We start from the raw sequence: 24,385 nt of genomic DNA, 5'->3' as shown, positions 1-24,385 counted from the left end.
TAGCCTAATGTCTTATAAATTGGTTCTTAGCCTTGAAACTCCTCCTTCAACTAAAAAAAAATTAACTGGCAGCTCAAATATGTAAACTATTCAAATTTAGAGAGCTCTATCAAAGAGAGTAAGGACAGAGGGTAGCCTTGTGCAATTCTCAGTTTGAGGTGTTTTCTGAGGGAGTCCCAAAGAATCTTCCCAGAATCAAGTCCTAGGGGAGCAATTTGAAAAACCACTAAAGTCCAATAATCTTCATTACTAAATGAAAAGAACAGATTTTCAGTACAGTAGTTAAAATGAAAGAAGCAATATCAAAATAATAGTCTTCCTTCTTTATACCGTCTCTCTCTCATTGCAGATCCATACAGCAGGATACTGACCACATTATTTTTCTTCTTCTTTTAGTCACTGAAACCCAATTCTAGCATTGTGCCTGACACCTAATAGGAACTCAACACTTTTTTGTGTGAATAAATTAAAGAATAAATGTACAAGATATTCTTTTTTTTCTAATTTTATTTTAAATTTATTGTTATTTCCCCAGTACAATTTTTTTCTACTGTATAGCATGGTGACCCACTTACACATACTTTTTTCTCCCATTATCATGCTCCATATTAATATTAATATTTGTATGCTACGATATGAGAATGAAAAGTAATTTTTATGGTCACATGTTGATCTGTAATTAAAATCTTCAGGATTGCTCCAACATATTGCCTTGGGAAGAAGTTGTGAACCATTAAAAATGCGACACTGTCTTTTCACATAGAAATAAGAAGTGGAGAAATATGCCAATTGGAACTCCAGGAGAGCTCAGAAATTCTGGCTATGATCTCACATATTAGAATCCAGCCAGAGGGCATCTGTAAATGTTCTTAATGGAAAATGCCATTACTGCTATTTTTAATGACCATTTTGGTTTTATATCTCCTTCAACATGCAGAACATCTAGCTGCTTTAAATTAATAGTCACGCAGAAGTCATTAGCAGTCATTTGCTCTAAATGGTATTTTTTGCTTCTCATTAAAACCAGATTTATTTTCCTCAAAGTACTTTATTACCACCTATTGAAAGAGATGAAATGTGTAAATATTAAGATAAGTTGACATTTACTTAATTGTATTCCTGCTACGGATATAGGACAAAATATTTTGCAGATATGTAATAATTTACATGCAGGATATTTTTGGTTTAGGGTAGTAATGTGGAGATCAGCCCTAATAGAGACAAAGGAGTAACAAAATCACTAAAAGTGAATCTATTAAAAACTCCCAAGATACTCTGTCAAATAACCTGTATAACTTTATATATAACAGAAGCCTTTTGCAAGATGTAACTCATTTGCAAACTGTTCAGTTGAAGCTTAGCTAAGAACATAGGAAAGATGATTTGATGCTAAATGTAACAGTTAATTTTTTTAAAAACTGGTTTTATTGAGTCCCCAAAAGAGTGAATTCAAAACAAGCTCCTCCTTATATTTAATAACATCTACTTATTGAGGTAGTGAAGATAAATACAAATTTTTAAAAATACATTCCTTTAGTTCTAGAAATATTGTTCTCTTATTTTCATTTGCATTTACAATACATCTTTCCAACATAATAGTTATTTAATATATCTCTTAAATCTATGTAAAGTTGTGTTTTTCTGTCATTTCCTTCTGCCAGTTTCTTCCTGGACAGTGTGACCTGCATAAACATGGAAACCTTGCATGCCAGCACTTCATAGAGGATCTGGAATATTACAATAAGTATCTGCTGTGTGAATACATAGGTTCCGTGGCCTGCACACCTTCATCCACTCAAATGACCTACTAAACCAACCACATTCTTAGCTCTTGGGATATAATAACAAAAAAAAAATAGGCAGGACCTTCCCCTATTGACCTTGTTTGTTATTTTCAGTATCATACCAAGCCTCATTCATGACTTTGAATATTTATTAATTAAACAATTACTATATTTATTCATTCTTCACTATGAGCCAAGACAACTTGTGTACCTTCCAGCTGGCCCTTATTTTATAGATCTTGGTGAATGACAGGCCTTGAGTGTAGACAATGCAGAGCCTACCAGTAGTTCACTCCACTAAGAAGCAGAGTGTGTACATTCTTCTGCAGAAAGAAAGAAACTTAAAAGTGGAAAGCTGTTTGACATAGCCTCTGCATCCAGAAGAGACTAAATATTCATAATTTTATGGTATAACACTAAAGAAAATAATGCTATTGCATGACAATTAAATTATTTGTATCATACTTTTTCACTTTGTCATGCCAATTTTCAGAGGAACTTCATGTCCTTGTGTTCCTTGATGGGTCACTGTGCCTGCCAGCAGGAGCTTAAGTCATTCTGGCAGCTTCTAAAGAACAGCTGTGTAGATATGGATGATTCAGCTAAGAGAAAAAGGAAGACAGCTTAAACATCCTTCCCACTTCTCACGTTGTCCCTTTGAGCCATCATAAAATCTACCTGGGAAAAATTAACTATCTCTTAGGTTGGTTACATCAGAAGTAAATGAAATCCATATAATGCTGGCACCCTTTTAATGCATTAATGCTAATTGTTTAAGCAAAGGAACTTTGATATAGAAGTATAGGAGTAAATAAAAATACAATTACTGCTAAGTATGAACAGATTTTAAATGCAAAATTAAGGGCAGAACTGTAATGAGCATTTTTTTAAAATGTGTTGATTAATTACTTTAAAACCAGAAAAGAAAGATTAAACTGGGATTTAGGGTTAATTTTTTTGTAGAATCTTTAAAAATAATCTCTTTTAATGACTAAGACTTTCATCAGTGTCATAGATAACAGTGTTTGTTGTGATAATATAAATTAGACTTGGTAGAATGTTTAGGTTATGGAAAGATTAGGTGTTAGTTTTTCTCCTAACTACATATAAATCTGTTAAGATTTGAGCCAAGAAATCTTATAAAAACTGAAAAGAATCAATGTGTCCTTAGATAAGAGGCATGTTGCATGACTATTTTTTGGCAAAACCAGAAATTACCAAAGTAGGCAAATCAATACATTATGAGAAATAACCTTGCACTTTCAGGACACTAAAGCATGAAGGATAAAATGAAAGAGGGGGCGATGGAGTGAAAAGAAAATATTCATTCTCAAAGGCAATTCTGAACACATTTTTATATACATGGGAAGAGTGACTAAGAAAATAGGACAATGAGTAATTCATGTTGAGAATGCTAAGACATATTGAAATAAATGTGGGCTTAACAGAGTCTTCTTAAAGGTTATAAAAATGAACAGAATGCAGAAGAGCCAGTGTCATACAGAATGGAGCTACGTGCAGCTCCCGAGAAAATTAAGACTACTGGTGTTCCCTAGAATTTTAGAAGCCACAAAATCATCATGTTGTAAAAAGATATTATGTTCCCCATGGAGTCTCTGACATTGAAGTGAGCATTTGGCAGCAGCCTCGGTCCTGTGGGTAAAGTTCTCTTCCCTCTCATGATTGTCGTAAGGGCATCAAGATGGGAGTGCCAGGGAGAGTGTGAAACCAGCGTGCTATTACTGCAGCACTGAATTTTCTGGCAAGGAGCCTTCCTACCTCCTATCAATGCTTCGTGTGAAAACTTGTTTCTTGATTATATAGATTTATGTATATAATATTGTCAGTCTTTCAAAAGGGATGATACTAAAGATGGCAAATGGCAGGAATCATTTCTTTCTGTGAAACAACATTAAAATGGGTTAGGCCAGGAGATAGCTTGGTGTGGCACTCTCCTATGGGGTTAGGAGAGTGCATGTAGGTTGAAAAGAACACAGCTGGCATTGTAATTTTATATTTGAAATGAAAAACATTACTTGATTTATATTATAAACTAGAGGGATTGAAATTCTTCGCTGGGGAGAATATACAGATTATAGTAATTGATAGTGAGGGGACATATTAGCTCAGCTGGAAGTTCGGAGTGAGATTTTCATGTTTGTAAGAGGCAGGGGGAGGTTTTAAGTTTGAGAAACTGGTGTAAGTAAAAGAAAATGCATATTGTCACCAGAAAATCCTGTATTTGACTTCCAGCCCTGCTTGTTGTATGGCCTACAGAATCTGATTTCTGTACTCTGATTCTCATTTCTTCTATCTGTAAACTGGAGATAATCACATTCACAAATAGAGTTAGACAATCATATCTATACATTTTTTAAAAGTTATGGTTTTTAAAGTTCTTGGCACATAAACCTAACAAATAATAATTCAAACTCTCCCCCTCTCTGCCTGTTTTCCCCTCCCTGTAATGTTTGTTCTCATTTTTCTGGCTTTCCCATCTCTACTTTTTCCTACCCAGCATATATACATACTTAACAACTAGTGAAAAACTAAAAAGGGTACCACCTCCATCATTCTTAGGACCCCACCTTGTTACCACTCTGGCTTTCTTCTTCCCTTCAAATACAACTTCTTTATTCACATTCACTGTCCCCACCTTTCTATTGTCCAGTTAGGCAATACCCTTTGCGATTGGCTTTGATCTCCATCAGTCCTGGATAACTAATCCTGTTAACATACCGAACTCCCCCAGTTGCCAGATTTCATCAGTAGTTTTCAGGATTTTCTTTCTGGACCTAATCTTCAGGAGCACCAACACTGTAAGTATTCAGATGCATATATACTTCTTTGATGTTTTTTCCCTCAGCTTCCTCACTGCCAGTTCTTTTTACTCTTTCCTTACAGTGTTCATCTTCTCTTTCCCATCCTAATAAATATTGTTATTTTCAAGATTCCATTTGTAATGCCCTTTCCTTCTATTTACAGTATTCTGAAGATGTTTATTCACATCAGTAGTTTCTACTTTTCATTACTGCATATGTGGTCTCTGAATAACCTGCTTTGGAATCACTTACAAACATTTAGTAGAAATGCAAATATGAGACTTGACCAGACCCTCCTCTGCCAGCATTCTAATGGGTCTTAAGTACATGTCACCACCTTAGATCTCTCTCCTTAGTACCAGACCAAGTGCACAGCTCCTTCTGGGCATTTTTGCTTGAATGTTCCATAAACATCATATGTTTGGGATACTCATAACTGAACCAGTCATTCCTTTCAGCACAACCTGCCATGACCACTATCATGGTGATGGTTACTAATCTCGTTCAGTTTCTCAAATACTAGCATCTGCATCTCTTTCATCATCACATCCTATCAGTCATCAAGCCCCTTTGCTCTACCCTCCCTACCTTGTTGTGTTCCATACTTGTGTAATAAGATAGCCTCAGTTTCCTTGCCATAGTCCTATCTCTCTTAGATTTACCCTCCATCCTACTGCAATATGTCAGGAGTGATATTTTCTACTTTATTTGGTTACTGTCTCCCCCACAATCCTCTGAATAGATTCCAAACCTCTTAATGGTGCATATGGCCCCTGCTTTCCTTCCAATATCATCAGTTGCTGCAACTCACACAGGCACCCGAAGATCCCCTGTGTTTAATTATTTTCAGTTTACTGCAGGCTTCCTACTCTTACCCACCTCAAAGGCTTGGGGCATGTTGTTCTTTATGCCAGGAAGTCCTCCTTCATCAGGCTAACTCCTACTATAGCTTCAGTACTTATTTCAAGGATAACCCCCAGAGATACCCTCAGGAAACTTACCTCATCTACATTGAAAGATACACCTGTGATTCATTTGTTTATTTCATAACAATCAGTACTTTCCTTTGTCACAGCATTAATTGTCTTAATATGGTGATTATCAGAGCACTTGTCTGTGTACATATCTAGTCTGTGAGAATGAGAATAGTGCCTTTCATTTAAAAAATCTGCCATGCCATGCACAGCACCTAGCACAATATAGTCATTCAGTCAATACATGTTTGTCAGTATACTTGTGAACTCACTAATGGTTCTTTGAAATGGATGATGATGGCATTACAAGTGGAAAGAAAGATGCTATTCAGAATGTCAGCTCAATGAGTCATGGTTTTATAAAATAATACTTTTTTCTTTTTTATTGTAGTTGGCTTTCAATATTATATTAGTTTCAGGCATATGACAATGATTGGATATTTTTATATATTATGAAATGATCATCACAATGAGTCTAGTTACCAGCTGTCAACATAGAGTTATTACAATATTATTGACTATACTCCCTGTGATTTACATTACATCCTCATGACTTATTTATTTTATGTGATTAAAAAGTTAGTGATAAATGTTCAAAGATCATCTGTTTTCTTTAAAAATTAAGCATAAATATTTAAAACTTAACTCTGGAGCCACAAGTGTCATAAGGCATAAATGCATGAGAGTATTAACATCTGGTTAGCCTGGAAATATGTTTAAGTGTGGGTTTAAGATGCATTGCATAACTGAACTAGTCTAAACTCCAGACCAGAAATTTATTATTTGGAAGCAAGATGAAACCAAAATACAAGCCTTTTAAACCTAAACACAGCCTGGCCAGAGGAAGAACAATGAAAACATGTCTATTCTTAATGTCTTGCAAAAGGATAAAAGTAATTTTTCACTTTTTAAAATGAGTGCTGCCGTCCAACAGGAATTTGGCATATTTTCTTCACTTAACACTAGCCAACATATATCAGAAATGAAAGAAACATCCATGTTTTTACCTCTTATTTTAAACAATATTAATACCTACTTCAGATAACTTTGGAATGTTTTAATGTATTTAGAGTGTGCAGTCAATGAACTACATATTTGGAAATAAAAGTACAGTAAATAGTAATCTATTGAAATACAGTTTAAAAAGATAATAAAATTTAAAAATAAATTGCATTTCCTATTATCTGAATATCATCATTTTCATTCCTCAACTCAAAGTGAAGACTCCAGGAACCACTTTACACACATTTTTAGTGGTTAATAAAACTGGCATTCCGGAGTTCCCGTCATGGCTCAGTGGTTAATGAACCCGGTCGCGGGTTCGATCCCTGGCCTCACTCAGTGGGTTGAGGATCCAGCATTGCCCTGAGCTGTGGTGTAGAGCTCTGGTGTAGGTCGCAGACGTGGCTCGGATCTGGTGTTGCTGTGGCTGTGGTGTAGGCTGGCAGCTACAGCTCTGATTAGACCCCTAGCCTGGGAACCTCCATATGCAGCGGGTGCGGGCCTAGAAAAGGCAAAAAGACAAAAAACAACGACAACAAAAAACTGGCATTGCAGATTTATTCTTAATGTGATGAACTTAGTAGAATGTAAAAGACTTTAGAATTCAAGACCTAGTCTTATCTGGACCACTTACCAAATGAATTGCCTTGGACAAATCACTCATCCCCTTTGAATCTCAGTTCATTCTTCCTATTTGCTTACTAATAATAGTTATTTACTTAAATGCTAAAAATATATGAACACTCTTTGTAAAACTTTAAATGTATACAAGCTAATGTATAATTATAATTAATGCATTGCACCTTGAAAAAATGATGCATTTTTTTAAAGTTTTTACCACATTCATTACCTTAGTTTTATATGAGGATATTATGTTACCCTGTTGTTGATGAGGATGGACTAGGATAACCTGACCTTTCATCTTCATTTCTTGATAACCTGTGTATAGTATTATTATTATCTGTGTATCTCAGATGCATCTGCCTTATCATAGCTCCTCCAGCCCCATTTAAAACCTATTCCATCAGTGCTGGGAAACATCAGGATATCCTCTCTGAACTACAAACAACTTTCAAAATCTTCTGGTTCTGAAAAGTTGACTGCTTGGTTATTATTTTACTGCTTGTGAAGTCACATGTGAGCAGAGTTTTGCCAAGCCCCTATTTTCAGGGTGCCCAGTGGAAATGGTAATGTGTTTGCTGGGTAGTTGATGCTTTCTCATGGTTCTCCCAATACTGTATTTCACTGAATCCTCTCTGCTGAAACCACATGGCAGTCTTTGAAACTGTGGGAAGAATACTTCTCTCCCTTGCTCTGTGCCGTATTTATTTAAGCATTATAGCATCCTGCTTGTGCCTCAGAGCCCATCCCATAAAGCACTTCATGAAAAAAGCTTCCCAGCTGTGTAATATTTCTCTCTAACAGACTCAATCCTTGAAGTTGTACATGGAGAACATCACTTCATAAGGAAGTGCTGAACTGTTTTCCACACTAAGTCTGCCGTTTTGTATTCCTATGATGTAAGAGATTCAGGTTGCAGAGTTCCTGTAGTGGCACAGTGGAAACAAATCTGACTAGGAACCATGAGATTGCGGGTTCAATCCCTGGTCTTGCTCAGTGGGTTAAGGATCTGGCATTGCTGTGAGCTGTGGTGTAGGTCGCAAACACGGCTCGGATCTGGCGTTGCTGAGGCTGCAGCATAGGCTGGCAGCTGTAGCTCTGATTCGACCCCTAGCCTGGGAACTTCCATATACCGCAGGTGTGGCCCTAAAAAGACCAAAGACAAAAAAAAAAAAAAAAAAAAAGAGTTTCAGGTTGCTCTACCACATTGCCGTTACTCGGTTTTCTCAGTTTGTTAAAGACAAGTTAGCCTTTAATATTTAATTAAATATTTGTATTTATAAATATTTATAATTAAATAATATAACTTATAATTAATATAATTTATCAATACTTATAATTAATTAAATATTTATATAACTATTAAGGTGATTTATTAAGGAGACTACTTCATAATATCTCTTCTTCACAACCTACTAATTTTTAATCCTGTGTCTAAAAAAGTGTCTTATTACCAGTCAACCAATACACAAAATAGTGTTTGTTCCCTATTACATACTCATAGCAGTAGAAGTCACATGCTTTCTACCAATTCTCTGTGTGCCCATTGTTAAAGATTGAAATGGGATATGAAAGTATACAAAAAGAAGCCAACTAGATCAAAAGTAAAGATGTTTGCCCTCACTGCTTCTATTCAATGTGGTACTGGAAATTCCAGCAGATGCAACAAGTCAAAAAAAGAAAAAATATATCTATATTGAAAAGAAAGAACTGAATCTGTTATCTGCAGAACTGATAATAATCTGTGTAGAAACGCTGATGGAATTTAAGTACCCTAGAAGTACTAAATGAAATTAGTGATGTGGTAGGATACAGAATATTCACAATAGCAATAAAAATTTATAAAATAATTAGGATAAATCTGATAATGTGTAAGGCCTATATTTTAAAAACCTATAAAACAACAGAGAGAAAATAAAGGAGTCATAAATAAGTGGAGACATATACCATATTTTTAAGTATTCTAATTTATGGGTCAGAAGACTGTTAAGATATCAATTTGCCCAATATTATTCTATAGATTTAATACAAGCTGAATCATAATCCCAGCAGATTTTCTTTGTGGAACATAACAAGAGCATTCTAAAATTCACATGGAAATGTGAAGGACCTTCACTAGTCAAATCAACTTTTTGAAAGAAGAATAAATTTGGATGACAATAATACCTGATTTCAGCAGTTATTAAAAACTAACTTAATAGTTTTTGATATTAACACAGTTGTGTTAATATTAATTAAGACAGTTTGGTATGTATTAGTGTTAGGGTAAAAAAAACAAAAATGAAAACAGAAAAATACAGTAGGATAGAGTCCATAAACTGACCCATATGTGGGGAAAATTCCCTTTTGACACAAAGGTACAAAGGCAGTTCAGTGGAGAAATAATAGGCTTTCAACAAAAGTTGGATATCTATATACAAAAATAGAAATCAGTACCTTATATCCTATGTAAATAACTAGAAATGGATCATAGACCTAAATATAAAACGTCTCAAAGAAATCATAGCAGAAAAGCTTAGTGATCTTGAATTAGGCAAATATTTCTTAGATACGGCATGAAGTATATAATGCAGAAAAAATTTTGACTTTTATTTTTCTGTAGATTTTTAAAAAATTATAGTTGATTTACAATGTTATGCCAATTTCTGCTCTACAGCAAAGTGACCAGGTCATACATACACATATATACATACATATATATATGTATGTATACATGTATGTATATATGTGTATGTATATATATACACACACACTCCTTTTCTTGTATTATAGAAAAAAACTTTTTAATGATAAATTAGCCTCAAAATTTAAGAGAAAAAAAGAACTTCTGCTTTTTGAAAAACACTTAAGAGAATGAAAAAGATGGCATGGATAGGGGAAAAATATTTGCATACTATCAACATGAAAAAGAAGCTAGACCAAGAATATGTAAGGAATCCTGAAAACTCTATTTAAAATAGAAAAGAAAAATAACCTAGTTAAAAATGGGAAATAAGTAAAAACATTTCACTGAAGATATACAAATGATAAATAAGCACATGAAAAGATACAGCAGTAGGAGCATTCATCATTAGTGAAATGCGAATTAAAACCACAGTAAGATGTTACTATACAACTATCAGAATGACTAAAAATAAGAGGAATGCCTATATTAAGTATTAGTGATGATATAGATGTACTGAAACTCATATACTGTTCTTGAGAATGCAAACTGGTTCAATCACTTTGGAGAAAAGTTTAACAGTTTCTTAAAAATTTAAACTTACACCTACATATAATACAAGTATTCCATTCTTAGGCAAAGATATGAGAGAAATGAAATCATATATCCATATAGAGACTTGGATGTGAATGTCCATCAGCTGGGAAATGGATAAGGAAATTATGGATAAATGTTTCAATGGAATATTATTCATCTAAAAAAAAACCTCTGATGCATACAACAACATAAGTGAGTCTTGAAATAATTGTACTTAGGGAAAGAAGCCAGCCAAAAAAAGCTGTCAACTTTATGTTTTCATTTATATAACATTTTAGAAAAGCAAAAACTATAGGGACAAAAAACACATCAGAAGTTGCCAAGGACTAGTAGTAGGAGGAAGAGACTTAGTGGAAAAGTCAATAATGCAACTTTTAGGGGTGATGAAAATAATCTAAATCCTTAGTGTACTGATCATTGCATGACTGTGTACATTTATTAAAACTCATTGATTTGTGCATCTAAAAATGACTTTTTAAATTATCTAAGTTTTAAATGAATAAACCTAACTTTCACAAAATAGAGTTATACACACACTAAACAGTAAACAGAGTTGATGAATTTGTAGAGAAAATCAGGAAGTGCTAAAGTGATCAGGAAAGGTTTTCTAGAGTAGGTTAACTTGAATTTGGTTGGAAAATAGAGTTCCTATCTGAATAGGTGAGGAAAAGAGTAAAGTTCTAAGTTGGAACAGATTTACCTCTCTAACAGTAACCCCAGTCTTAGTGACTTAACACAGTAATGGTGTATTTCCTGCTCATGTGGTAGTCCACTTCACTATTCAGGAGGCAGTCTTCCAAGAGGTGATATCAGAACCCAAGTCCTAGATCCACGGAGTTCACTACATCCTCTGTATCAGAGGAGGAAGATAAAGAAGTAGAACACTTGCATGACACATTGAATGGGAGATTTTTGAAACCAGGCATAGAAATTGTGTATATATCATCTCTTCCTCACGCCATTGGCCAGCACATGGCCACATAGTCTTATGTATCTGCAAAAATGTTGGGAAATGTAGTTTAAGCTGGGATCCTAGGAGGTAAAGGGTGCAAGTTTGGTGAGTAGACTAAATATGGATGTACAGAGATGAGATGTGCAGTCATAGAGTGTTGAGGAGTCCCTGTGGATATAGGAAGCTTGTAACTTCTGTAAGGAAATGTGGGAGGAACTAGAGGAGTACACTGAATGCCAAGATTAAGTTTTTATTGTTTGGGGTGCAATAATTGGCCAAAGATGTCCTTGTAAAATAGTGTGATACATGCTTATCACTCAAAAGTATGCTGAGAATGGAAGAAGATAATATACTGACACTCTCTTTAGAGGTTTATAAAGCACTAAATGAGTGTATGACATATTTTAAATTAATTTTAAGTCTCTACAATTGCAATTTTTTTTTTCTATTTCACAACTTTCCCTGACAAGTTCAGAGTTTTTCAGGAACTTCTGAACTTTGCTAATTATTCCATCCATACCCCCAAACGGAATAGTTATTTCCTTTGCCTGCCTTGTTCTTCTCTCAGAAAAAGATGTTTTAAATTATTAACTATAATGGAAGGGAAACCACATGATTTCTTAGAACACTTCTCTTCTTTGCAATCCTGCTGTGGGTGTCTAAGGATATAGTATTAGCATCTGTGCCAATAAAAATAATAATATGCACAAACAGTGTTGAATCGTAGAATGATAGAGTATTATTTCAAAAAATGAACTTAAGTCCCCTATTTTTTTTCTTTATGCATATTTCATTTTTGCCTTATTTGAGTTTTTTCTTTTGTCTTTAGTATGTTCACTGTGTCCTGCCAAAATCACCCTGATAACTCTGCTTCTCTCCTCAGGGCTGTCTTCCAACTGATCACTTCTAAAACCAATTTTCTTCATTACATAGGCATTTTCTCCCTCTTTATTTTTAAATTACCTTCTCAATGCCTTTGAATCCAATTCTAACTATTTTATTGAGTTACAGGACAATTTTTCCACCATTCCTGAGCCATCCACATCCATCACTTGAAGTTATTTCACCTCGCCACATCTTTATGTGAGAAACACTTCAAATTGTCTTTTCGTATTTTTCCTAACTGTATTTTCATGCATATTTTTACCTGGCTGCATATATCTGTAAAATAAGTTTTTCCTTTATCAAGTCACTCTTTTCAGCTTTCAAACAACAGCTCATTTTTTAATGAGTCTTTTAACTGGAATGACTGATTTGATATTCAAATTGAATAAATTTGTCCTTTCTCATCTTTGATATTTTCTGATCAGAGTCCACTAAACACTAACACAGCAAATGCTTTATAGTCTTAGAGCATTAATTGTGATTCCATTACTGGGAAGATGGTCCTCTAACTTTCTCCTGTCACTTTGGGTACACATTTGTTTTTCTGCTTTCTAGACACATTTCAATTACTAGAAATTGAAATGTTTAAAGTTTTAGTTAGGCACAAGAGCAATAAGTGATCTTTCATTGTGATTACCTATAAGTATATAATTATAAATATGGTGTTATTGGAGTTCCCATTGTGGCTCAACGATTTAAGAACCTGATCTAGTCTCTGAGAATGTGGGTTTGATCCCTGGCCTTGCTCAGTGGGTTAAGGATCTGGCATTGGCAAGAGCCACGGTATAGGTTGCAGATGCGGCTCAGATCGAGCATTGCAGTGGTTGTGGTATAGGTCAGCAGCTGCAGCTCAGATTCAAACCATAGCCTGGGAACTCCATATGCCGTAGTATGTCCATAAAAAGAAAAGGAAAAAAATATAATGTTATGGTCAATATTGTTCTATTCTCTATAAAGCAATATATTAATATAAACATAAAAGGCTAATTTTCCTATATCTAATTTTATAATATTTGACATAAAATAAACCTATTTATGTTAAACAAAGACATTGTTCATCAGTTGTCTCTTTTCAGAATTTAATAGCATGAAATATCTTTTCCCATCCCCTCACTTTCAATCTGTATGTGTCCTTTGCCCTAAGGTGAGTTTCTTGTAGACAGCAGATTGAAGGTTTTTGCTTTTTTATCCAATCTTCCACTCTGTGTCTTTTGACTGGAGCATTCAATCCATTGACATTTAAGGTGATTATTGGTAGATATGTATTTATTGCCATTTTAAAGGTAACTGGGTCACCATGCTGTACAGTTGAAAGAAAAATAATGTATTGGGAAAATAAAAAAAATTAAAATTAAAATTAAAAAAGAATTTAATAGCAAATTGAGTCTCTTAAATAAATGTAAAAACATATCCAACTTTTCACATGAAAAGAAAACCTGGATTTCATGAAGCTCTTAGAGAGTAATTTGCAAACCCTCTTTTTCATTTATTAACCAAAAAAAAAAAAAAACAACATTAATATCCACCTTATAAACCCACTAATAGATGTTTATGTGACATGTATGATAAATAATAGAAACAAGAATTAAGCAAAAAGAAAATACTATTTAAATTAAAAAAATGGCAGATTGTGGATAAGTGGTAGCACTAAGCTGGTTTTTAATAAATTCTTCTAATAGCCTTTTATGGGATATAGACAGTGCTTTATAACCATAGGAAATAAATGTATATTTTGACTTTGTTTTTTTTGTTTGTTTGTTTGTTTTTATTTTTTATTTTTTTTGTCTCTTTCTTTGCTATTTCTTTGGGCCGCTCCCGCGGCATATGGAGATTCCCAGGCTAGGGGTCGAATCAGAGCTGTAGCCACTGGCCTACGCCAGAGCCACAGCAACGCGGGATCCGAGCCGCGTCTGCAACCTACACCACAGCTCATGGCAACGCCGGATCGTTAACCCACTGAGCAAGGGCAGGGACCGAACCCGCAACCTCATGGTTCCTAGTTGGATTCGTTAACCACTGCACCACGACAGGAACTCCTATATTTTGACTTTGAATTAAAGAAATTAGTTGGGTTGTTTCTCACATTTTTAATTCTTTATAATGTAAATTATGCTGTATCTGAAAAAATATATACATTAACTTATAATTGGATGAAAACAAAAATTTTCTGTTGAGCAATTTATGAATGTAAAGAGGGAGGAGGTAGTAACTCCAAATACAATAGGGTTTTCCTCCCACCAATTAATAACATTTACATCATCAGTATTGTTTAAAGTTTTAAAAACTGTAATTGGCCAAATTTTATGTTTTGTATTATAATTATTCATTTGTTCCATAGCTATTTCTGTTAATTTCTAAATTGTTCTATTTTATTTCATCCTTTCAAGTATTCTGCCTGTTTAAAATAAAAGGTGAGGAAAAATGATATACCTGGGAATTTAGCTAATTTACAATTGCTTATTATTGCAGAGATTTGCTTGCTAAAGTTCTCAATGACTTGAACTTACATTTCAGATTCTTTTTTTTTTATATTTTTTATTATAGTTGATTTGCCATGTTCTGTCATCAGGCTCTTTGTTAAAGATTTGTTTCAATATATTTTATTTAGCACTTCAATCTTTATTTTTAGCAGTTTAAAAGTGATTTATATAAACCACATTCATCTTTATTGGAATCAAGAAATGTCTCATGTTACTATATAATTGGTTTAATTACAGCATTGTGGTTTACACAACAACCTTTTTCATGCTTCTAAGTTATTGCATATATTACATGTGGACTCTCTTCCTGAATGCTCTAAGCTGGCCATGATTCTGTTCTGATTTAGACTATAATTATTACACTTATGCAGAATAATATTGTCAGCAAGTCCTGTCATCTGAAAAAAGAATAATTTCTCCAGTGGATATTATTTTCAAATTGTATTTTCCATAAAGCTATCAATACCTTCATGCTAAGTGTTCAAAAATATTCACTTATAAAGATAGTCTATTACAAATATGTTATTTTTACTATGAGGACTAGTTTCAAAATACAAAATCTTGGCAATAATTTTAGATTATGTGTAATTTTTATAAACATTACAGTCTCTTCATAGAGATATTGATCATCTCCAGTGACTTAAAGGACTTTCCAAAGTGTTTCTTGAATGTGGAGACATACAATACAGAACTGTAAACCACGAAGGAAACTTAGAAATAATTTAGAGCAAGGATAAGCAGACTACAACCCATGGATGAAATCCAGGCAGTGGTCTCTTTTTGTAAATAAAGTTTTATTGGTCACAGCTGCCCGCCCCCCCACCGCCGCCTTGTAAAAACATCTCCTACCCCACACCAGGGAATGGAATTTCTTATATAGCAGAACTGAAAGCTCAATGGGAGAGATAGTACAAGGGGCTACTTCTAGTTTGACTCTTGTTTCTCAGACCCATGTGTCCTACCTGTTGACAACGGCACCACACAATAGCCACTGGCTTTTAAAAGATAGTACCTGAATTACACAGAGTAACAGTGTCATACATAAACTAGTGGTTTATCTGTGCCTTTAAGAGACTAATCCAGCACTATATCAGGCCAGCAGATTTGGGGTAATGCAGTATATATTAAAATGAATGATACTCAGTGATACTGAGTCATGTACTTTGTGTCACCTTTCCTTTGCTGTAATATATGCTCCTGCACTTTTCATTGAAGGAGTTGTACAGGGTCCCATGGCAATAAATATCCATTCTCTGAGCCCTTGGATAGTATTGCTGGATGAGACACTAAGGCAAAAAAGGCAAAATATTTATCAGTCCTAGCAATCACAGATCACTGCTCTTTCCAGGGAGGAAGGGGTCAGATACGATCAACTTGTAACGGAATGGCTGGTTGGTTTCCTCAAAAGATTGTATACTAAGTTATCATTGTTGGATTTTGACGACAAGTCAGACCTTCAACAGAAGCAATAGCTAGATCAGCCTTGGAAGAGAGAGCCCTTGCTTGCATAGCCTACATCTGCAATAACTGCTCCTCCCATGGGCCCTTCCACAATAAATGTAGTAGCCAAGGGGTGGGGGAAAACTTGTTCCACAAGGCAGGTGATTCCATCCATTTGGTTGTTTAGTATCTGTACTGCAAGAGGACATTTGTACAAGAAGCAAAGGTCTGCGCACTTTGTGACCACTCCAATATAACCTTCCTCTATTTCTTCTCTAGACATTATTATCTCCAGTCTTCCAGTCCTGGTCTTTTCAAACCCCTTAATACAGAGTCAAGTTATTTACTACTGCTCAGTATTCCATATGTATCCTTACCTTGAGTGAATTCTCTGTCCACACAGTTGCTGACCAGATACACTACTCAAAGCCCTGCCCACTGTGAGAACTTCCCCATACTATTGTCATTTACAGCTGTCCCTAAGTGGGAATGTAGTGTGGCATTTTCAGCTCCCCAAAATTTATTGCAATAGGTTGTCAGTGAATAAAACCCAGATTTTTCTCCAGCTCCATCAGCTGCTCAGGCAGAACGAATGCCTCACGAAGCCACATGAGTGAGCTGAGAGGTGTCACTGCAACACAGAAGTCTAGTCTGTTCCAGAAACATACTTTCTTAGAATACTCAAAAAGCTAGGCTTTATCTCTAAAGTAACATTTCCAAATGTGTTATGAACTAAATGTCTAAAAAATGCTGTGTTTCATAATTGTTAGAGTTGAAGTATACAATAGCTTGTTCTTTACCTTGTGGCATATATTCTGGCATGTTTCTGGTAACCAGACTCCTAAACCACCCTTGAGTCATTATAGGATTTATCTCCTATCCTCCATCAGATATATGTCACAGTGTGGGCTTGCTTGTCATTTGTTGCTGCTCAAGTTTAAAGAACATGCTGTCAGTGGAATAGTGTGATGTTCTGCAAAATGTCCAAATGATAAAGGTCTCTTCACACTATTATTGGATCAGAGAGCAGGAGAATTAACAATCCTGGGGCATGATCATCAACACGTGCTGCTCTCCAACAACATGACTCTAAACTGCTTCTGATCCTTTTTGATGACATTGAAAAACATTTGCCACTTCATAAGTTGCATATCATGTGTCAGAAGCTTTGTTAATCTACTCTAGAGAAGATAGCATTTAGCACAGCCACTGCAAATGGAACTATTAATTCTTTTGTGGTTAGTTGTCTGTCATCTGTCATGATCTAGCCTATTTTTACAGGGCCGGAATTATGAATTAAATGGGATATGATGGAAATGACCATCTCTGGACCTTTATGTCTTCCATGGTGGTGCTAATATCTGTCATTACACCCAGAATGCCATATTGCATTTGATTCATGTTCCTAGCCAGAGGGAAGGAAGCAGTTTTGAGGACTATACTTAATCTTTTATGCCATAATGTTTCGTACTGTAAAGATTTGGAAATCAAGTAAAATATTTTGTCAGTTGATATCTATCTATTTCTGCATTCAGGGACTGGGGAGATAATCACAGGATGAATCCATGGACATAATGGCTCTGCCATGAGATGGACCTGAGCCAAGACCCCATTTATCACTTGTCATCTCTATACTCTAAAAAAGCCAGCCCATGATGGTATTTAAGGACCCCTGGTATCCAACACACTTCAAAAACCAAAAATATTTTTTTTCCCAATGTACAGCAGTCCTGGTATTTGGTGGGGAGATACTGAGGAATTTTTACTCAGTATATCTGCTGTGCTGTTACAGAGTACTTCCACAAAGTGACCTTGCTTTCCTAATTGATAGTTTCGAGTATTCTCTGGAAACTGGCTGAAAGATTTTAAATTACCATTATGACAGCAATTATCAACTTTCTGCTCACCTGATCATGATCTTTTTTTGAGTGAGAGAGAGAGAGAGTGTGCATGTGTGTGTGTATCCAACTTTACCTTCTATTCCTTGTATGTTAGCCCTTAAATTCCAGTATCCTCCGTCTCAATTCTCAGGAACATTCTCTCAGTTTTTGCTGGTATATAACATCAAGCTCGTATAGCTCTTTTCCTCTTATAGAAGGGACTGTACTTCTCAAGCCAGGTCAAGCTGAGACCTAACCCTAGTTACTGGTCTAGGAGTAGTGAAGTGAAGATCAGCTTCTGAGCCATATGCATAGACTCTAGGTAAGAGAAGAACGCTACCCTTTAACAAAGAACTGATATACCTCTGTTAGGGTTCGGGGGATTTGGAGATTGTGTCAGCAAGTTCATCCACCCACATGTGCCCATTCCACATCCTATGGTCACATTCCTTTCTTAACAAGGCCTTGCCTATAGCATAAGGGAGATTCCAGTTCTGTGTTTCAGTCTTTCTCACAATAAAGTCTTGGGACTGAGTTACAAAATATTCCTCTAGTTATAGAGGACAAATGTCTATTTAAATGCTGCCATGAAGACTTTCTGATCCTCACACCTTCCCCTGAGTTGAGAGTGGGCTCAACTGACACTGTCATTTTCTGTCCTTAAGCACTGCAGTGACACTTAAACAATAACCATTCAATTCCATGGTTACCTTAATTATCATTGATCCTATAGCTCTAAAATGCTATACATAAGTACCTCCTTCCATCTGTCTTTTATCCCAGTTCTTCACAAGTGAGTTAGCAGTTGTGGTAGTGGAGCAATGGGATTCTTCTTACCATCTGGCCAACAAGTTATCCAATGCTACTAGCTTGAGTATCTGCTTTTTAATATAGAAAAACAGTGTCTTTGCTTATGCTTCCCTAAAAGCCAACCGATTGATCTCTGGAAAAATTCATGAGGAAATGGGGAAGTGATACATGGAAGAATGTATTATCAAACAAGTTACCAGTGTGGAAAACTAAAACTTACTGGGGAACTCTAGGAAGCAGTGTGGAACACATGCCTTGGAATGATGCCATGCAAGTGGTGAGGGAGATTGGGTTTTATTGTAGTCACCACTGTTATTGTAAGTTACTGATTCAGGCTACTTCCAGAATCAGGCATGACAAAGCAGGCAGTGGCATCCAGAGAAAGTCTCAGGTAAAGATGTATAGGTGCTGATATGCCTGTATTAAAGTAAAAAAGCCTAAATAAAGAGCATCTGTTATTTTGGCCTAACATGTCAGAGTCAATACCAGTAGAATGAAAACAAGAACATGGGCTTTCAGACCCCTGTTCAGATGAACTTACACTAAGCTGTTTCTTTCAAATTTATCCTCCAAGAATGGTGTCTGTTTTGTGCTTGAGAGTGAAATATATAAAAATGAGTCCCAATCAAATTTAATGAGCAGATCTCTTTGTTGTCAGATCAAGGATAAAGGAAAAATAACTCTTGCCTTTTCTCTGCTGAGCTCAGGAAATGGAGTTCACTAAGCAAGGACAATGCTCTTATGCCAGTGAGAGGTGAAGAGAGGGAAAGAGGGTAAGTAGAGTTTTTTCCACTAATGGAAAAGATCAAAACAAACAAACAAAGACAGTGGAAGCTTGATGCAATATGTAATAGTTTTTGTAACCCAGGGACAGCCAAAATTTACTTTATAGTTAATCAAGGCAGTGACAAAATATCCACTGGCTTGCAGGTTATATTTTAGAGGCTATAAAGGCAATTTTACTAGGTGTTCTTTACTTGCAGATGAGTGTCCTCTTCATTACTTGGCTTCATTTCTCTTGGGCAGGAAACCACCCACCACATGCCCTTAGGGAAAGGACAGAGAGATATACCAAGGGTCCTAAGAGAAACCATGCACACACTGACACATCCACATGCTTGCAAAACCAAAGGTGCTTTCTTTTTTCAGTGCACCTTTGTTGATAAGCAACCACACGTGTACCTGACCTCACCTACATCTCCCTACATATCTGACAATGAGGGGAAGTATCATTAAGACTAAGAGAAAGGCAGTGAAAATCACCATGGTGGGATTGGGATACAGCAGCCACTGGGCCTGTACATGCATTCTCAAGCAATACTAAAGCTCAAGTGAAGGCAGCTCACATTCAGTTTGTAGTTTTTGGCTTCATTTCACAGATTCTAGTGCACCACATAAACTTTTATTTCAGCTCACCATGAATATGTATTTAATTTCTGTATAGTCACCAGTATTGAGTTCAAACCTTGAACGCATTACCTTGCTTAAAATATTCAATGAGTTTTGAACTTAGAGTTTTGCCTTATCTGATTTCCTAGTTTTAAGTTGATTAATTATAAGAGAAGTCTGCCTGACTAGACTGTGGTGGATTTCTTGCTAATGAACAACACATTGTATAAATGTGACCAGAAAATTCCAATTGATTTTCCTTATAATAAATCATTAGTTAGCAGCATCTAAGATTCTGCATTTTTGTAGTACTTGTACAATGATGTTAAACACACTTTTTTCTTCTCTTTTTTTTTATATGTGTATCATTGAGAAATGGCTTTTTAGCTAATTTCAAGAGACAGATTTTAAAAGTTTTAAGTTCCCTTAAAAGTAGGCATTTTGTGGCTGGAGCACACCAAGGATTATCACCATTGCAGTTACAACCAGCAATGGAATTCTTCTTGCCATCTGGCTGGCAAGTTGTCCAATTCCATTAGCTCTTGTGTATCTGCTTTTTAATACAGAAAAATACTATCTTTGTTTATGCTCTACTAAAAGCAGAATCAAATCTCTGAATCTCTTTTAAAGGGTAGCAAATGACTGCCATTCTAGGGTATAACTTTAAAATAACAGGTAGCTAGTTTATTACTCTCTAATAAGAAATATATTTATCAAAGTTCCCATTGTGGCTCAGTGGTTAACGAATTCGACTGAGAACCATGAGGTTGAAGGTTCGATCCCTTCCTTTGCTCAGTGGGTTAAGGATCTGGCATTGCCATGAGCTGTGGTGTAGGTCACAGACGTGGCTTGGATCCCAAGTTGCTGTGGCTCTGACGTAGGCCAGCAGCTACAGCTCTAATTAGACCCCTAGCCTGGGAACCTCCATATGCCATGGGCACAGCCCTAGAAAAGGCAAAAAGACAAAAAAAAAAAAAAAAAAAAGAAAGAAAGAAATATAATTATCAAGAGGTCTGGAGCCTTGTGTTACTCATCAGTGCACTGTGTCCCAGTACATGTTACATTTATGAGAAACTAAATTATAATCAAGAGCTTTGAACATCATGAAAGCTTAGCAAATAAGGGGGGGTGCTGGTTGGGTGTCCTTAATAGCTGACATCAACAAACTAAGTCACCCAATGTATCCATCTTCTATGGCTCATCTTTTTCTATTTATCCCATGTCTTTATTACTACCCATGCAGAATTAATATTTTAAGGCAGTATGTAAAATTTAGCGGAAATGGCATATATTGGATAAAAACTGACCTTTTAAGAAAACATAAACTGAGTGACTTGTGATTCAGCCTGGAATACCTTTTCCATCTTTTCGAGTCACCACCCCATCTGTCTTCCCAGCATGGACACTGAGGTGAATGAGCTTGGACAAATGGCCAGTTTGAGGATTAAGGCTGCCACATGGAGTGGATTTGGGATCAAATAACCATGTGTTAATATTTTATAATTAGAAAAAATGCACACTCTTGAGTTTTGACTTGTTCTTTTAGCTAGCTGTCTATGTAGAAGGTAGGTAGATTAGATAGATAGATAGATAGAAAGAATTGTTACTTGCTTATTCAAAAAATGTTTGTGATCCTTCCAAACAAATAGCACATTTCTTAAGCAGGAAGTTCTTAGGTTTCTTCCTAATCCTTGACCACTTAACACAGTGACATTACAAAGATGATTTTCAAGAAATACATGATTAATGTAGTGAACAGATAAAGCAGAAGTGGTAATATGCTGACTGGCCATCAGCTCAGAAATACTAAGTAGTATAACTTTAGCGTAGTAGTGTAATATATACAGTGTAGTAGGATGCTATAACTAGTATAACTTCTAAATGAAAGTTAAATGGTGAAACACTAGTGTGAATAGATATTCTGCTGAGTACAGATTTACTTCAAATTCTAAAGGATTCCTTCAAAAATAAATAATAGGAAACAGACAACTAAGGGACAAATAGCCACTCACCCATTTTTGTGCTTTTCTATACTCCTGAGAATGCATAAATTTTCTCATTCCGTTTTTAAGATTTGTGTTCCACTCATATTTATGTTATGGGGAAAAGGGTGTATTTACTACTTTGATATGTTACAAGCAAAAATGAGATTCATACAAGAATGAAGTAAGGGGCCAAAAGTGGTAATATGAATTGAGGTAAAAAGATTGAGGATTTAGAAAAAAAATTTCTAACTTTGAGTTGTACTAAAAAAGTACTCTTGGACATGTTCTTTACATATTACCTTTTGTAGAAAGAAGTTGAAGATTTATTAGATAAAACGATGAGACAATATTTATTGGGTATTTGGAATTTCTGTATTTGGTGCAGTGGGTGAATCATCCAGCTTGTCTCTGTGGAGGTGCTGGTTCTATCCCTTGCCTGGCACAGTGGGTTACTGACCCAGCATTGCTGTAGCTGTGGTGTAGGTTGCAGCTCTGGCTAGGAGTTGATCCCTGGCCTGGGAACTTCCATATGCTGGGGTATGGCCAAAAGAGAAAAATATATATATAGTTATTGGGTGTTTAATGTGTCAAGCACTATTCTATACATTTATATGTAAGTGAAATATTTAAACAAAAGGTTTTTTTGAGAAACAAGTAAAATGAGGAAATAGTTGCTCTATCAGAAAATAAGATACAATATAATGTTACTATAATTAAGAGACGTTAGTATATCATAAGAATAGAAAAATAGATCAGAAAAAAAGGAATTTGGAAATATATCCAAGTAGTGCATGTGAGAATGTAATGTATGATAAATGTGATCTTTTGAACTAGTGGGGGAAATATAGGTTATTATGAAAATGGTATGGAAATATCTATTATCTTTTGCAATAAAATTAATTTATGTCATATTTCAAAACATTAAAAATAAATTTCATAAGCATTAAAGATCTAAAGATTAAAAACATGCACTTATGCAAGTAATTTTAAACAGCAAACTTGAAAAAACCTGTCAGTCTACCAACACAGAATACTAAATTGTTTTTGAAATAAAGTATGATGCTATATGATTATAATTATATAAAGTCCTATAAGAATAAATTAATTTATAGTGAAAGAAATCAACAATAGTTGCCTGGGAGGTGGGGTGGAAAGTGCAGTGATTGATGGGAAGGTATATGCAAGAGATCCTCTGGAGTGATGGCAATGTTCTAAATCTTGACAGGGATATCTATTTACCCTAGTGCATACGTGTTGAAATTCATTGAACTGTACAATTATGATTTATGCATTTAACTGTAGGTAAATTATACCTTATTTTTTTAAATGTTAAAGGAGTTACATCTGTACATCCAAGGTACTGAACTGAAAACTTGGCACTGCAACATGAATGATTTTTTCAAAAATATTGCAGAGTATGATCTCACTTTTATAATAAAAAGTTGTGCTCTCTATATAACTATCTGTAGGTAGGCATATTGTTATAACCATGAGGGAAATTTTGAAATAAGAAGCATCAAGCTTTTAATTTGAAAGGACAGAGAATTTTACTTAATTCATATTTTCTAAAATATGTAGTGAGAATATATATGGTTTCTACCTCCTTTTGTGTGTTTTCTACATTATAAAATTTAAAGATGTTATATTATTATTTGATAATACAGAGATATGTAATATACCATGATGAGAATAGAATATACCATGACTACCGAATAATCGTACTATTGTAGAATATACATTTTAAAAAGAAATCCTTGGAAGACAAGTATCATACTAGATCACTAATATGTGGAATCTAATAAAATGTCATACAAATGAGCTTATCAACAAAACAGAAACAGACTCAAAGATTTCAAAACCATTCTTAGGTTACCAAAGGGAAAATGTTGTAAAGAGAGAAAAATTAGGAGGTTGGGATTAACAAATACACAGTGCTATATATAAATGAATAAGTAACAAGGACCTACTGTATAGCACAGCGAAATAAGTTCAATACTCTGTAATAACCAATATGGAAAAAGGATTTGAAAAAGAATGGAATATGTGTGTGTGTATATATATATATAACTGATTTCATTTTGCTATAAACCTGAAACTAACAC

The 24,385-nt window shown here is 35.1% G+C and overlaps 1 protein-coding gene across 23 annotated transcripts in view; it reads left to right on the top strand.

Annotated features, from left to right (window-relative positions):
• Positions 1-24,385, top strand: part of PDE1A (phosphodiesterase 1A) — a 347,596-nt gene that overhangs the window by 189,808 nt on the left and 133,403 nt on the right. Inside the window, exon 1 of one of the 23 annotated variants that reach the window (XM_021075598.2) lies at positions 19,617-19,682. The exons of the other annotated variants lie outside the window; for them this stretch is intronic. The gene's annotated coding sequence lies outside the window, so the exon portion shown is untranslated. Of the gene's footprint in view, positions 1-19,616; positions 19,683-24,385 lie in introns of those variants that run through there. 23 annotated transcript variants of the gene reach the window in all.

Source organism: Sus scrofa, chromosome 15, assembly GCF_054392235.1.
Source record: "Sus scrofa isolate SSC_HxYL_T2T_F1_AM1 chromosome 15, Sscrofa_HxYL_maternal_Yorkshire_Landrace_v2.0, whole genome shotgun sequence".
Classification (NCBI taxonomy): Eukaryota; Metazoa; Chordata; class Mammalia; order Artiodactyla; family Suidae; genus Sus; species Sus scrofa.
The sequence above is the reverse complement of the archived record's forward strand: the minus strand, read 5'-3'. Positions and strand labels throughout refer to the sequence as shown.